At 46.3% G+C, this 16,205-nt stretch overlaps 1 protein-coding gene across 7 annotated transcripts in view; it reads right to left on the bottom strand.

Annotated features, from left to right (window-relative positions):
- Positions 1 to 6,063: 6,063 nt before the first annotated feature.
- LOC308081701 (uncharacterized protein) overlaps positions 6,064 to 16,205 on the bottom strand; it is a 52,586-nt gene continuing 42,444 nt past the window's right edge. For 5 of the 7 annotated variants that reach the window (XM_080423299.1, XM_080423300.1, XM_080423301.1 and 2 more), the window contains 4 exons: positions 8,008 to 8,142; positions 7,233 to 7,290; positions 6,263 to 6,422; positions 6,064 to 6,156 (listed from right to left, as the gene is read on the bottom strand). The gene's annotated coding sequence lies outside the window, so the exon portion shown is untranslated. Of the gene's footprint in view, positions 6,178 to 6,262; positions 6,423 to 7,232; positions 7,291 to 8,007; positions 8,143 to 16,205 lie in introns of all 7 variants that reach the window. The other 2 variants (XM_080423304.1, XM_080423303.1) reach the window with 2 other exon arrangements.

Raw genomic sequence — 16,205 nt, 5'->3', positions numbered from 1 at the left:
CCCAATAGTCAGGTGTTGGGCCTCGACTTTGGCTCATTGACTTGGGACTTACTTAACCCATTAAGACCTGAGGCCATTCTTAAAAATGTTTTCTAAATCCTAAAGGTCATTACACACCGGCGATTATGCGAATATACGCACAATTCGGACTCGTTCCGAATGATTAAAAGACGCTTTTTCGCTTCGCTTTTTCGCTCCGTGGAAGCTTGCATTAGTGTGAGAGAAGTTGTGTGAACAATAATGCAATAGAGAGGAGTCTGTTAACCCTGTTAATGAATGAATTTATGCTGAAATATAATGTGATGAAAGTAACGTTAGGTGACCACTTTTGAGAAGTGGGTCGATCAAGGCATTACATGTCCCGGTACAGGCCTGGATAGTGCAAAATACCATATAACAAAACACATGCCTTTATTGGTTCAACTGTCTCCTGACATTCATCACATGTCCTATAGGGAAATCATACATTTTACACAGGTAGCCTATACTGCCTGATGAAAGCCTGGTGACGGGAGGTTACAAACATTCTGATCATGTACAATGTACATGAGGTCAGAATGTTTACAATATCTCTTGTGGGAGACTGCTGGTTCCCACACTGTTCTGACACACAGCTCCCCAAGGATTCTGTAGGCTAGACCGGACTGGAGTAGGCTATATCTGATAAAACCTTTCATTTCTTTGTGCATTCAATAGAATCATATCATATCGTATTGTCTACTGTGCTTTGGGTTGGGCTAATGTCATGACAGAAAAAACGCCTCTTCATAAGAGCCCCTGGGCATTAGAGCGAGAGAGAGGGAGGGGTGGCAAGCAAGAGAAAGGGCGAGGGAGAGCGTGCACATATTTTACAGTCCGTAATACACACACTGGGCAATTGATTGATTGATTGATTGAATAGTTTAACAGTTTGCAAAAACAAGGCACGATGGTACAGATTTATGCAAATGAATGCTAAAAGGATAACCCAGCCCTCAGGGCTTGTTTCCATTAAGGTCCTGTGTATTCAATTCATCGAGACATTTAAAGACAAACAATAATATACAATACAAATCCCTGTGCATTTTTAAGTCTGCTAGAGCAGCCATTCCCAAATGGTGGGTGGCAGACACACATTGACAAACATGTCAGAAAAAATGCCAGAGTATATACGTATAGACTAGAGCCTACACGGCTACAGAGAGACAACTTAACTTGTTTGGTGAGGATAGATTACAATAAGCTACAAATTAATGAAGCTGCCATCCCACACACAGTCAGCTGCTCAACCCCTAGCCAGATATTCTCCACAAATAAACACAAAAACATAAGTAACCTCTAGTCTCTCTCACCCCCCCCTCTATCTCCCCCCTCTCTCTATCTCCCCCCCTCCTCTCTAGCTCTCTCCCTCTGTGATTGTTGGCTAGGTGACAATATAGTCAGCAGCACACGTTCGTAGCGCCCATTCATGCACGCACGCACACATGTATTAAGCAATACAGGCAACGTGTGTGTGTGTGTGTGTGTGTGTGTGTGTGTGTGTGTGTGTGTGATTGAGTGAGAGAGAGAGAGAGAGAGACTGTGACTGAGTGTGAGTGAGTGAGCGTGTGAGAGAGAGTGAGAGTGAGAGAGTGAGTGAGTGAGTGAGAATTAACAGACGTAAAAGCTTGTATATCTGAATTGTGAACATTTGTGCAAATCTTTGAATATATATATATTTTCAAAGTGAACATTTGTAACGCAAATCTTTGCTTCTGGGGAAGTAAAAAAAAAGGACCATGTCAAGGACCCCCAAAATTACATGTATTTGGCCACGGATCCCCATCTGAAAAGATTTTGGATTTTGGATTAGGCAATTGAGAGGGTGTGCTTTACCTTGATTATTGGCAGCAAGCCAGTGGTGAGGTCAGGAAGGAGGCAGAGCAGAGTTCATCAAGCATCACGGTAAAGCACACCCTCCTGTGTAACATTGCGATTATACAACAGTTATCATACAAATAAAACGTATAAAAATTCATATTGCAGGACATTTCTCTTTAAAAATAACTATAAATAGGGCATGTTACGTTTGGGGTAGAGGTGGAATAGAGCAGTGGTTCTAAAACTGGGGGCCAGGGTGGTCTCCAAATGATTTTGGGGGGTCCCCAGATGATTTTCAATATCGTTTTCTCAACAGTACACAAACCAACAGTTACAGTATAAGTGTGTATAGGGTATCTGCACAATTTAAGGACCTTTAAATACCTTTTTACGTCTAAAATTAAAATAAATGAGACCATTACTGCATCAAAAGCAATCAACAAACTATACTATAAAAATGGTCAGACATTGGCCAAATATCAAATGTCAAATATTAAGACAGAGGCAAACATTTTGACAATGGCCGATCTACAAACTCACAATGCCTTGTAGATCGCTTGTAGATGTAGATTTTCACATCATCATCTGGGCCGCAGTGGCTCAGGGGTAGAGTTAGTGTCGAAGTGTCCTTGGGCAAGACACTGAACCCTACATTGCCCCCAATGAGTCGGTAGGCGCTAGCTTGCCACCATTAGTGTGAGAATGTGGTGACTTGTTCGCCGCCAGCCAAGTCAAACTAAATGTAATGTCTCAACTCCTACACCTACAGGGTGGGGGGTCCCCAGCTCAAATATGATTATTTGGCGGGGGGGGGGGGGGGACTGGAAAGTTTGAGAACCACTGGATTAGAGGCAGAATATCAAGGCACATTAATCATGTAAAAAATGTATTATAATGCATTACTGCCCAACTGGTGGTCGCATAGATACAGTATACACGTCAACTTGCCTACGGCACCTCCGCACACTTACGTTTGTTCGTTTCTGGATGTTAGTCTTCAAAATATGCTTCAGAGTGAAGCTGGAACATTTGAACCCACAACCTTTGGATCATGCAAACATTTGTCCCAACAAAGTGAGCTACTATTGTATGCTGCCTGCACCTTCCCCTCTCCTTCTGCTCCAAGCAACAAACTACAATGCAAACAAAATGTGTTAGAATAAAAAATAAAAAAAAGGTTGTGAAAATCTTTTACAAATTCTGAATACCCTCAATACATAGGAAAACGTGACCTTTGGCTGTGTACTTGGTCCACTCCTTTTTCTCTCTACACCTCTTTGCCGAAAGCAGATCTACAAGCTGACGTGTCAACACTTTGTCAGCTTGTAGATCTTCTATTTTCTGCTAATGTTCCCCCAAGAATACAGATGGTAGGGTTCAAGTGGTTAATGTAAAAAAGGACCCCCTAGGGGTCCCGGACCCCCTGTTGAAGATCCATGATGTAGTAGACAATTTATGAAAAACAGAGGAATACAGAGGGTGAGTGTATAGCCTTTGTTTTATTCTCAAAAATAAAGACATGAATTTATTGTATAGGATGTGAAACTTGCAACTAATAGAAAATGCCAAATTAATAAACTGCTTCAACTGTTCAGAGCTCTCTTTGATCAATCTATTGTCTCCGCTGACAATGACATTCCTCTCCATAAACTGTATAGAGTAAAGCATTGCCCATTCATCAATCCACTTATTAGAACATAAAGCAGATTCATGTTTTGTCGGCTCAAAATCATTCCTTTGATTTCTGCAAGGCTAAGCGCCGACTTTTGGTTCCCATCTCCCGGACAGTATAGTTTTACATCCCATAGCCAGAGGAGATGTTGGGCTGTAGTATCCAATAACTAAATAGGTTTAAATTCTTACATCACCAATTCTGACAAAAAGTGTAGATCCACTTGATCTACCCTCGTCTCAAGCACCTTGCAGAGCCTCCTCTCCTCTCTTTCAGCTCCTTGAGAAGCAAATTACAGCGTGGGACGGGGGCTGTGAGATATGGACATACCTCAATATTTATGCCAAATATCTCAATAGCTAATATACTATATGACATTTTAAATTACACAGACATATTGTGTTGTGTTTATAGCAAAATAAAGACAGTTGCTTCCCCCACTCAAACTCACTTGCCCATCAGGCAAACTGAAAGCAAACTGCACTTGCCCGAACGTTTTCTTTACTTGCCACGGGCAGTCGGGCAACCGTTAGTGTCAACCCCTGGATGATTAAACTGTGGCTGGTTAAAGTAAATGCCACAAAGCACCAGAGGATTTCTATAAGGGACAATGTTATCCAGAACATTACTGCGGCTGCTGCTGTCTTTGCATTTCAAGCCAGGCTTCAGCAGGTGGATTGGTGGTGTAGGCGCCTCCAGGAATCACATACTGTCCTGTCCCTTGCTGAGGAGGGGTCTGGACTGGGTTCAATCCTCCAGTAGAGCCAACACTGTAGTTTACATACTGTGAGAACACAGGGTGCTGCTCTGGAACTCGGTGAACACCTGCAGGTCCAGTTCCGTACGGATACCCATGTGTGAAGTAAGGGTTCTGGGTCCCAGTTCCGGATGGATACCCATGTGTGAAATAAGGGTTCTGGGTGAGATGACTGTAAGGATAAACGGGCGTCCCATAGTAGCCTGCAGCTGGCAGGGAGACACTGGGGTTTAACATGGCTACGGTGGGCTGGTTGATTCTGTAATCAGAACCAGTAAACTGCTGGCTAGTGGGGGTTGGGCTGACCGTGGTGATGGAACAGAGCCCGATATTAAAAGGAGAGGCCGTGGTGTTATAGATACAGGCCTGCGATGCTAGAGCAGGGTTTGTATTAACGGCGCTGGGTTCACCCACACTGAAGTTCTGATTACAGTCCGGCTGTGGGTTGGAGGCAACAGGAAGGTCTTCCCCCGCAGCAGGGTGGGCTGCTCTGTAGTAGCTTTCCGGAGGCTGGTCATAATCGATGACGTCGGCGGCTTGGCTTTCCGACGTGAACTGCCGGTCGGTGTAGTTTGTGACGATGTTATCGACAGGCTTCGGGGCCATTTGCGACCTGGGCTCAGTGAATCAAGGTGTGGCTGACGGCTCAGTAGACGCAGCCGAGACTGGACTTAATGGAGGAGATTCGAGGTTGAAGTTGGAGGACGCTAATATTTTAAGTGAGTTCAAGACCAGCTCCAATTTTCGTCCATCGGGAGACTTTGAAATTCTTCTCCGTTTGCCCGTCTCTCCATCTTCATTTGAGGACACGTCTTCCAAACCGTGTTTCACTGCCTTTCTCGTTTCTGGGGGGGAGGGGGGGGGGGGGGGGACAGACAAATATGTTCAGATACATACAGTACCAGACTGTCACACACCAGGAGACAAAAGCACGTCAAACATTACTTCCATACAGATACGACTGCAGAGGATATTTAAATTGTCTGTAACACATTTCTGCCACTTAACCCATTCGGTGCCAGAATTTTATAATAACAGATTACTGTACGTTCGGTGCCAGAAATCTCATTGTTGAGCTGCGCGGCGCTGTTTAAGCTGTAGACTCCAAGACGAGCAATCCATGTGAAACAAAGCATGCGTGCATTTTGCACGATGGTCCTGGCTAACGCCTGGAACGATAACATCTTTCACACGGGTCACAATGGCGCAGCGATCGCGCATACAAAATTAGTCGTTTTCCCCAACGTAAAAAGTTTCGTTAGTTATAGGGGTTTTAGAGAAGGAGATAGAACGGAAGCGGATGGGGAGCCATGTTTTTTGGCACGGTGATCTATAAAGCACTTCCTTCTCAGAATCACCGTGGGTGATTCCAGAGCTGCTCCAGCCCCTCCCGTGTGGAAAAAAAACAAAAGAGACTGAAAACACGGTTCAGACCGTGTTCGGCACCGAAGCGCTACTCTGTGAAACCACGGTTCAGACCGTGTTTGGCACCCGATGTGTTAATAAAAAGCCCTCTGGGAGTCGGGGAGTCAATTCCATTTAAAGTAACCTCTGCTTTTCTATGATAGTAAAACATCAGGGTTATCAGGAAAACAAAACAAGTTGTGTTCCAGTAAGCGTCAGTATTTACCAGTATGTCCAGAGAAACAGCTGTGCGTGTGGTCTTCCTGTTTCACCTCCTGTTTAATGGTGACTGGAAACAACAGAGACACAATTAGACATGGTTTTATATTCAACATTCTACAGTATGTGTTGGGGGAGTAATGTTGACCTCACACACCTGTTATGGTCGAGTTGTGAGTGTTCATGGTTGCGACACGCTCTGGGTGTGGTCTGTCTGACATGTGCTCTGCGACCGGCTCAGTCTTCACTATGTTGTCCGTCTCTTCTGAATTGGGAACAAGGATGACTAAGGATTATGAACGTCAACGGTGGTCTCTAGCTGGGACATATCTGTATGTGTGTGTGTGTGTGTGATGGTTGGTTCAGTATACCGTTATCTGTGCTCTTGTCTGCCTCTGGTGGCCTGCATGACTCCAGTATGTGGATGCCTACAGACAATCAGTCCACTACAGTTACAACACCACACATTCACGGAGCTGTGTATAGACATTGACATTTTTACTGACACCGATATGGTACGATATGGTCCACCTGCAATGACATTTTGCAACCTTTATTTTCATGTTTCCTAGTACAGTGGCTGGTTATGTCTCAGCCAATCACAGTCTCATAAACCTCAGGCTATTATATGGGATCTCTTCAACTACACAGGCTTGAGTCGGCACTCGTCTCACGCTCAGCAAGGCAGAGACAGAGAGGCAGTGCCAAAGCAAATTTATGTGACTGCATTGCCCATTTCTCACCTCAATAGTTTTAAGATGCATGTTTTAATGTACTGCTTTAAGTTTAAAATGAGAACGTTTGTAATGTACCGTCCGGCCGTCATCTTGAATTAGATTCAGAACAGAGGAGAAGCACTTTAAGCGCATTAACAGGAATCACACCCTGTCCTGCTCCCTGCTGAGGGGGAGTCTGGACCAATATTTATGGATTGCGAGTAAATATCCCCTTTTTTGTTTCGAACTTTTAAGAAAAATATATATACATTTCAAAAGATTTAAAAAAGTTTAAACAAAAAAAGAAAAATCACCACTTTATCAATTAAAAACAATTCCAACATTTTTCTATATAAAGCTTGCAACGCGGCATGAAGCGACGCGTTGTGAGCTTGTAGATCTGCTATTTTCACTAGTTTGGGTCCCGGACAAATGTATTATTTATTATTTTAGGAAGCTTTGGGAACCACTGGTATATGGGAATCACAGGTGAATGATATCATGATTCATGTTTATTCATAAGGTCTTGCTGATGTAATCACACATTACATTTTTTGACAGTAAGTAATTAAGATTGGATTTTTAGGGACTTTAGGGGGGAAACAAAGTTTAAGAACTACTGTACCTTCATTGAATGAAGCCACACGAACGCGATGATACGAGTCCTTGTCAAGCAGTATAACCTTGACAAGAGAAAATAGGTAAAACATAAACAACATTATAGTTGAGACAGACAATACAAGTTTAAAAATGTATCAGGCTGTCACTCATAAGGAGAAAAGTCACATATTTTGTTCTCTCTAATCTACACAATGTTATTAAGATCCCCGGAGTTGTCCTGACAGGTCAGTGTATGGACAACAATTAACTCACAACCACAAGTAGCCCCTGCCCTGCATAATGTGTAGCTTAATAACGAGACCTCCACTTGAATTAGTAAATAGTCATTTCAGCAGAAAATACGGAGGTAAAACCTCTGCCTCACTTCTTCTGATTTCAGGGACGTTCCAAATTTGAGTTGGTATTTTTGCCCTTTGAACCTGTAGGTGGGCACTAGGGACATCTGGGCACCTCGATGCAAAATGCTACAAAACCAGTATATCCAGTCATTTTGGGGCATAAACAAGAAGTTGAAGGTTAAAATTAAGTCTGATAATGTTGTACCGTGCATGTTCACATCATGTATACATTACCTAAGACCATTTTTCAAATATAAAATTATTTTAACATTTTGGACAAAATAGGCAATTTTACATCGAGAAGCCCAGATGTCCCTAGTGCCCACCTATCCTGTATCCGTATAGTTCCATTACAGTTTCACCACCACCTGTAGCACAACGGTGAACCCACAGCAAAGGTTAACTTCATGGAAAAGTAAGAAACGGTATCAAACTGGTTACCTCAACATCCATTTGGTAAAGCTGTTCCTGCTCAGCAATTCTATTGACCATAACCTCAAAGTCATCCATCTTGTCTTTCTCACTCAAGTCCTCCAGATTCCAGATTCCAGCCATCATCTTGGGGTACTTCTCCCACTAACACAAACATAACAGCAGACATGTCAGGCTGTAGCTCAACAGTGACACTGCATTATTTGAATAATACAAATATATTCCAATATGCTTATCGCCTTATTGGTTAATTTAATAAATACATTTTAAGATTTTGTTTTACTCAAACTAAACTGAGGACCTCTTGTTTTTCTGACAATGTTATGTAAATACATGTAACCAACCACTTGGTGAGTTAGCATGACTTGAATTAGATGAATTAGACATGACCAAGACAAGAGACTTGAATCAGAGACAAAGTTGCAAAGCATTATAAAAGGTTTAAAACTGGGGTCTTGAACATTTTGTCGAAACATTTATTTCAGGGAAATCCATTCAGACCAGTGTCTCTTTTTCAATGGCGCCCTGTGTACAAAAGGAACATTTACAACAATGGTTATACAGACATGACATAGACAACAAGGTACACATAAATATAATAAAATAAAAATGTTTAAAAAATATATTATATTCTGGTGACTCACCCTGCCCTCCTAATACGTGAGGGGGCCGTGTTTTTTTGATTACCTTTTTCATTTATTTTTTATATATTTTTTTGAAAATGAAAACAATTAAATACAATAAAAAACAATTATAAAATAAATGAAAAAAGTAATCGAAAAAACACGGCCCCCGTATTATAGTCCATGGGCCAGACGAGATGTCGGTACACCGAAAGGTGGCAAAGGTTACTTATCATTTTTGAGAAGCTCTATGTCTGTAGATAACATTTTGGTATGATAACCCTTCCTGAGTCACAGCTAAATTGGTGTTATCAGCTGCTGAAGTTACCCTCCCCCATTGAAAAAAGCCATTTTAGATGCAGGTGCATATCTTGGTATTGGCTCCTGTTGAGTACATATTTCAATATCTTTCACTATAGTGTTTGGTATCATTTTTAAGGGGACACTTTAAGCTTTCATTCTAGCCCTTTTGTGTATACGTGGGACAAGTACAGTCGTTCTTTTTCACTCACTATGGGTAACAGCGCCATCTGGCGATACAACAGAGCTACACTATACGCTCCCGGGGCCCAGTATTGGGCAAGAGGGTATGTCACGTGACCGGCCGTCCTTCCCCTTTCCGGAAGGACATATAAGGCCCGGTCGTGACGTAATACTTCCTCTTCAGTTCCTCTGTTTGACAGATGCACAAGGCTACACGCTTTTAAAAACTGAAAAGAACAATTATTCAACTCATCTTCGACTTCTTTGGACCGCGAGAGAAACCAGCTATAACCCTCAAAGCGGCGATTCGGATTAATCACCCACGGGTTTTCTCTCGCATCGGAAAAACAAACTTTAATCAACTTATTTTTGCCTCGTGGTGACTGGTGAGTCAGGCCTACCGGCATTAGCCTGCTAACCGGCTTTAGCTGCTACTTAGCCCCCTAGCCGCTAGCTGCTACTAGCTTAGCTGTTCGGCTACAGCCACAGCCATTAGCACCCCTCCCTAAGCTAACTCCCCGAATAGAGCTGTTAGCTTAACCAGCTTTAGCTGCTACTTAGCCCCTTCTAGCCGCTAGCTGCTACTAGCTTAGCTGTTCGGCTACTAGCATCCCTCCCTAAGCTAACTCCCCGAATAGAGCTGTTAGCTTAGCCTCCACCACCACACATTGGCCTCTTACAAGAGCGTCTCTCACTACGAGGGCCCTCTGCCAGCGAGACAGTGCGGACTCCCCGACTGCTCCGCCACCATTGCCGGGGTTGACCCACACCGTATATGCTTCGGCTGTCTCGGTATTGCTTTGTCTCCCATCCGAGAGAGGGCGCCAAAACGCCACTTTAGTGAGAGGTTTCCACAAGATGGCCGCACGGCAGGTAGGCAAGATGATTACAACCTGTCCAGACCGCAAGTTACAAAACTTTGTCTTATTCCAACCCTGCATGTAGACCAGGGAGACCCACCTACATGGCGACAGGGGTCACGCCAATTTTGCCTCCCAATCCTCCCATCCGAGAGAGGGCGCCAAAACGCCATTTTAGTGAGAGTTTTCCACAAGATGGCCGCACGGAAGGTAGACAGAATGACTACAATGACTACAACCCGTCCAGGCCGGATGTTGACGTCAGGGAGGCATCGCGTGCGGGGTCACGTGACTTCCTTGAATCTCCCAGTCAGTCATTTAACGCCTATAACGTCTCTAGTGGCACCTCACGTATGGTCCCACCGGAGCGATCGGTCACGTCACTGGTTTCCATGACAACGACCGGCCGGTCTGTAGGACAAGTGACAGCAGCACTCTCCCCCACCCTCTAGCTCGCTGCTTGGCGCAATGGAAAGCTTGTCACCCGTCGCCTTGGGTGCTTCGCACCATACAGAAGGGTTACAAGATACAATTCTCCGCGAGACCTCCTGTGTCAGACAAGGTGTCGTTTTCACAGGCGAAGGGCGGAGCGGCGTTACCCTTACGAGAGGAGGTTCTCTCCCTCCTAAGAAAAGGCGCGATCAGAGATTTTTCTCCCGACCAGAAACGACTGGTTTTCTACTCGAAACATTTTCTGGTCAAGGAAAAGGGGGGGGATATACGACCCATCCTGGATCTGAGGGGTCTCAACAAATTTCTAACGAAATTCAAGTTTCGCATGCTGATGACCGCGACGTTATTACGCACGGTGCGTCAGGGCGACTGGGGGGATCAGCATAGACCTGAAGGATGCTTATTTCCACATTCCTGTCTACCCACCGCACAGAAAGTTTCTGCGCTTCGGTTTCGAGGGACGAGTGTACGAATACACGGTCCTCCCGTTTGGAATGTCCCTGAGCCCCCGTGTGTTCTTGAAATGCACACAGGCGGCTATAGCTCCGTTAAGGAGACAGGGGATACGTCTGTCGACTTACATCGACGACTGGCTCTTGGCACGAGTCTACAGTACCAATATGTCTTTTACACGTAAATAAGCCCAAAAGTATTTGGAAAGCCGGCTCTCGGCTTTCCATATACTGTTGGTATACAACATATAATGCCTGTCACTATGTCAATATATTGTTATATTGCTTGTCATTGTGCCATTATGTCGTTATTTTTACCACACTTTGCAATTTTCAAACCCTGTCTAAATAAGCCCACAGTGCTTGGTAAAGAGCCGGTTTCTCGGCTTCCCAAACGCTGCTGGGATACCAAATTAATGCCTATCTTTGTATCAATAGATTGTTACATAATGCTCGCCATTATGCCAATGTGGTTGTTGCACTGAATTTAATAACACCAATGCAGGTAATAAAATCAGTATCACCCTTGTCCGCCAGAAGGCGCCTGCCTAACAGGCTGGGGCGCCGTTCACGAGGGCCATGCAGCCAGGGGAGTGTGGGACTCCAGCCTACAACTGGCCCACATCAACTACCTGGAGCTGAGGGCGGTGCTCCTTGCTCTCAAGTGGTTCGAGGCGCGCGTCAGCGGTTGTCATGTCCGGGTCAGGACGGACAACACAACGACCATGTGCTACATCAACAAGCAGGGAGGCTTAGGCTCCCGAGTGTTGGACAACCTGGCACGCGAGCTGACACTGTGGTGCGACTCGCGCCTGCTGTCGGTCCGGGCGGTCCATGTCCCAGGCCTCCTGAACAGCGGGGCAGATCTGCTGTCCAGGGGCAGGTTTGGTACACGGATTGGTCACTCAATCCGAAAGTGCCGGACATGATTTGGACCAGGTTCGGCCGGCCACAGGTCGATTTGTTTGCCTCAGCAGAGAACGCGAAGTGCTCTCGCTTTTTCTCAGTGAAGGCAACGGACCTCTCGTTGGGGCTGGATGCGTTGGCTCACAGCTGGCCGAGGGGACTGCTGTATGCATTCCCGCCGCTGGAGCTGATCCGCCCGACGTTAGAGAGGGTCAGACTTCAGGGTCTGTCTGTGCTGCTGGTGGCTCCAGCATGGGGCGTTTGGAGATCAGAGATAACTCCTCTCCTTTACGCAGAGCCGTGGCGCCTCCCTCCAATCGAGGACCTGCTGCGACAAGCAGGGAACGAGATCAAGCACCCCAGCCCCCGGGACCTGGACCTGTGGGTCTGGCCCGTGAGAGGGCCAACTTAGACTCGTGTGGTTTGCCCCCTGACTTGGTAGCTACCATTCAGGGGGCCAGGGCCGGATCTACGAGGGCTGCCTATGACATTAAATGGAATATTTTTGTGTCACGGTGCCGGGAACAGTCGCCGTTGGTGGTGGCTTTTCGGGCTCCGGTGCGCAGCATTCTTATTTTCCTGCAAAGCAGGTTAAATCAGGGCTTGGCTTTCTCGACGGTCAAGGTGTACCTGGGGGCCATTTCCGCCTGCCACGAAGGTTTCGATGTCGGGACGGTTGGCAAACATCCCATGGTGCGACGTTTCATGGGCGGCGCCAGACGGGCCAGGCCGACTAACAGGCCTCTGTTTCCGGCCTGGGATTTGGCGGTGGTGCTGAATGCACTTTGCCTCTCTCCTTTTGAGCCTCGCGAGACTGCGAGCCGGAAAATAGTGAGTGTTAAGACGATCCTTCTCTTGGCCCTGTCTACGGCCAAGAGGGTTAGTGACCTGCATGCACTCTCGGTAAGTTCGGAGTGCTTGAGGTTCTCTGGTGATGACAGGAGGGTTCTGTTGAAACCAAACCTGGCATTTGTTACCAAGACCGGGGTGGTAGCACCGGCTCCGGTCGAGTTGGTAGCTTTTCATCCACCTCTTTTCGCTTCGGCGGAGGATGAGCGGTTGCATTGTCTTTGTCCAGTAAGGGCCCTGAGGCTCTACTGTCGGGAGACGGCGGCCAGCGGGTCGTCTACGCAGCTGTTTGTCTCCTGTGGCCGCGGTGACCAGCGGAAGGCGGTTGCCAAGCCAACGCTTTCCAGGTGGATAGTTGAGGCTATAGGGCTCGCCTATACTAGTGGTGGGACCCCAGTACCTGATGGACTGAGGGCTCACTCGACTAGGGGGGTGGCTGCATCCTGGGCCCTCTCTAGGGGGGTTTCGGTCCGGGTGATTTGCACGGCCGCTAACTGGTCGTCACCTTCGACCTTTGCGGCTTTTTACAGCCTGGACGTGGCGGCCTCCTCAGTGGCGCGCGCAGTCCTGGGCGTGGCAGCCTCATCTACTTGAGGTGCCTTCTCCTCCTGATGTGCTCCTGGGGGCTGACAATCTGTCGGTCTCTGGAGCAGGGGGCCCTGTTCCCTTATTGAAAGGTTGGTAGGTGACGGACCTTGTTGTCTATTGGCTGAATAGGGCAGACTTCGGTCTGTCAGGGCCTCCTTTATTTTATCCCTTATGCCGCGTCCGGGCCCGATGGGTCTGGGCGCCCCAGAGGTCAGGGCCCGCCGTGTGCGGGCCCCAGGGCCGGAGGGGGCATGTGCGGTTTTCTTTCAGGGATTGAACGTTTTTAACGCTTCCGGGGGGTTTATAGATCCCATAGTGAGTGTCTCACGGAAGAACGAAAAATAACTAGAGGTTACGTAAGTAACCCCGGTTCTTTTAGTTCTGGAGTGAGACACTCACCAAACACCCCTTTTGTTTCGCCACTGCAAACAGAGGAACTGTGTTAAGAGGAAGTATTACGTCACGACCGGGCCTTATATGTCCTTCCGGAAAGGGGAAGGACGGCCGGTCACGTGACATACCCTCTTGCCCAATACTGGGCCCCGGGAGCGTATAGTGTAGCTCTGTTGTATCGCCAGATGGCGCTGTTACCCATAGTGAGTGTCTCACTCCAGAACTAAAAGAACCGGGGTTACTTACGTAACCTCTAGTCCTGTGCCATCAAGAAACATCAGTGGCACAAAACACAAAATCTGGAATGCTGACATGACCCTAAGGATTCAGGAAATTTATAATTTACCCATATTATTTCATTCTGAGGGACAGATTTTCAGCCTTATATTAAACAAGCAGTTTTAACGCGAAACTAATCAGACCATAGTCAGTTACAACACAGACTTGTTTTAAGTATGTGTTCAATAGTAGCATTTTATAATAAAGCAGTTCATGAGTCACAGTAGTAGTCAAATCAACATGAAAGTATGTGCATGAAATTATGTGTCCTTTTATCTACATATACTGTATATCAGAAGTAACAACAGTGTAGTAACATCAACAGTATATAGATATACATTGTGCAACATTGGGTTGATCACACTATACAAGAGACTTCAGTCCCTTGTGCCGACCCACTTTATTTTTGCTCAGTTTTTTCCTTGTATGGCTTATTCTTTATTTCCTTTTTTCTCTTTTTGTCTCTTTTTTCCCAATGTCCTTGCTCATGGTCTAGCTGCCTGGTAGAAGTTTTTTCCAAGCCTAGGGCCATGTCACACATTAAAACTGGTCATCAATTTCTTCATCTGACTCCTCAAGTTCAAATTCTGGTTGTGGAACATCTGCCTGAATTGATTGCTGCAGGTCTGCAACCTGCACATGTCGGTGCAGGTCAGTCCATTTGACAGGCACGTGCAATCTGGCAGTTTGCACACACTTGCAGGACAACAGCTCCAAGACCACATCTGGTGTAGGTGGGGAACGCATCCAGTGAATGGCCAGCTTGCCATCGTTGTCGGTCCATCCATGGAGAATAGGGCTTGGTTGGCACAACAGGAGATGCCTGTAGACAGCAGTTCCAGATTGCTGCCTGGTAGTTTGCCCATTCAATAATGCATATAGAGACAATCTCTACATGGTGGCAGCTGGCTGGATTCGATTTCCCCCCTTTTGGTGCAGAACAGTTTGTGGCGCAGCTCATTTACATCACCTGTGCTGCTATTAGCGATGTACATGCAACAGGTAAACTGCTCAATTTTCTGGAAGAGATCATCAGATACATTCCACGACTTCCCCAGTTGACTGAAAGTATCTTGCCAGGAAGGGTCCTTTCTTACCATCTTCAGAGTATTCAGCTTCCTTCGACCGGCGAATGCACTCACTGTGTCACATCCTGTGAAGGTGTGTAAGCCAATTAGGCCGTCACATACACCACGTCCGATTGAGCCTACCAGTTTTGTGATGTCCAGAAAACGTGTGCGGTTCTGTGTCCCACATTTTTGATAGATGGGACAGGCAATATCTTTCTGGAAGCCAAGACAGAGCACCATGACATCAGTATCTTCAGCTGTAATTACTACTGCCTGTGAGCCTGCATTAGATGCATGCAACGCATGGCGAAGCAAACGAGTATCAGCTGCCTCATGCGTGGAGTGCAACTCTGCTATTTCCTCACACTTGTCCTTGGTCAACCGATAACACGTGGAATTTAACAGTTGATGGGTCCTCTTCTAGCCTCGTTTGTCTGAATACCTGGTAGGCCTCTTCGCCTATCTCAGGAACTCTCAAGAGATCCCTGGTCACATCAGGTGGTGCAATGGAGCCAATGGAGAGGCCAACCAGATCAATGCCATTTGGAGCCACAGGATTGAGCCAGTTATTCTCCATAAGGTCAATGAAAGCCTTGACATCCTCATCATCTCTTTTGATCCTTGGACCCTGTAGATCTGGATGGGACAGCTTGGAACTGCCTTGACCTATCGAGTCTCTCAGATGTCTGAGGAACACGGTTCTGTACTCGGCTGTAAGGTAATATCACAGCTCCTTGCTTCAAGCTGAATCCCTTTGTCCCTCCAGCTGTCTGGGTGTCTTTGTTCACCGTTTCTTCTATGGCTTGGTCAACAGGGATTCGGGGAAAGGGATTGGTGGAGCCCATTTGAACTGAGAAACCCCCTTCCATGAATTCTGTATACACATCTGGGTGTGTGATGGGCAGTTGAGACATTTGGGCGTGATAGTAGGGAAGGTACCGTGCATAATTAATTTGGTCATATGCAAAGCACCAAGGAATCATTGCTCGAATGCTTGCCAGGTGAAGCATCCAGTCTCCCTCTCTAGATGCTCGAATGAGGCCCAACATGATTTCAACCATGTCCAAATAAGACATCCAGAAGGCAGAGAGACTGCCATTTCCATTCTTGAGAAACTCAACCACTACCAGGCAGCAATCTGGAACTGCTGTCTATAGGCATCTCCTGTTGTGCCAAGCCCTATTCTCCATGGATGGACCGACAACGATGGCAAGCTGGCCATTCACTGGATTCTGTTCACTGGAACAGAAT

This window comes from Gymnoscopelus braueri, assembly GCF_963280865.1.
Source record: "Gymnoscopelus braueri genome assembly, chromosome: 3".
NCBI classification, from domain to species: domain Eukaryota; kingdom Metazoa; phylum Chordata; class Actinopteri; order Myctophiformes; family Myctophidae; genus Gymnoscopelus; species Gymnoscopelus braueri.
Note: the sequence above shows the minus strand (reverse complement) of the source record. Positions and strands in the feature narration are given on the sequence as shown.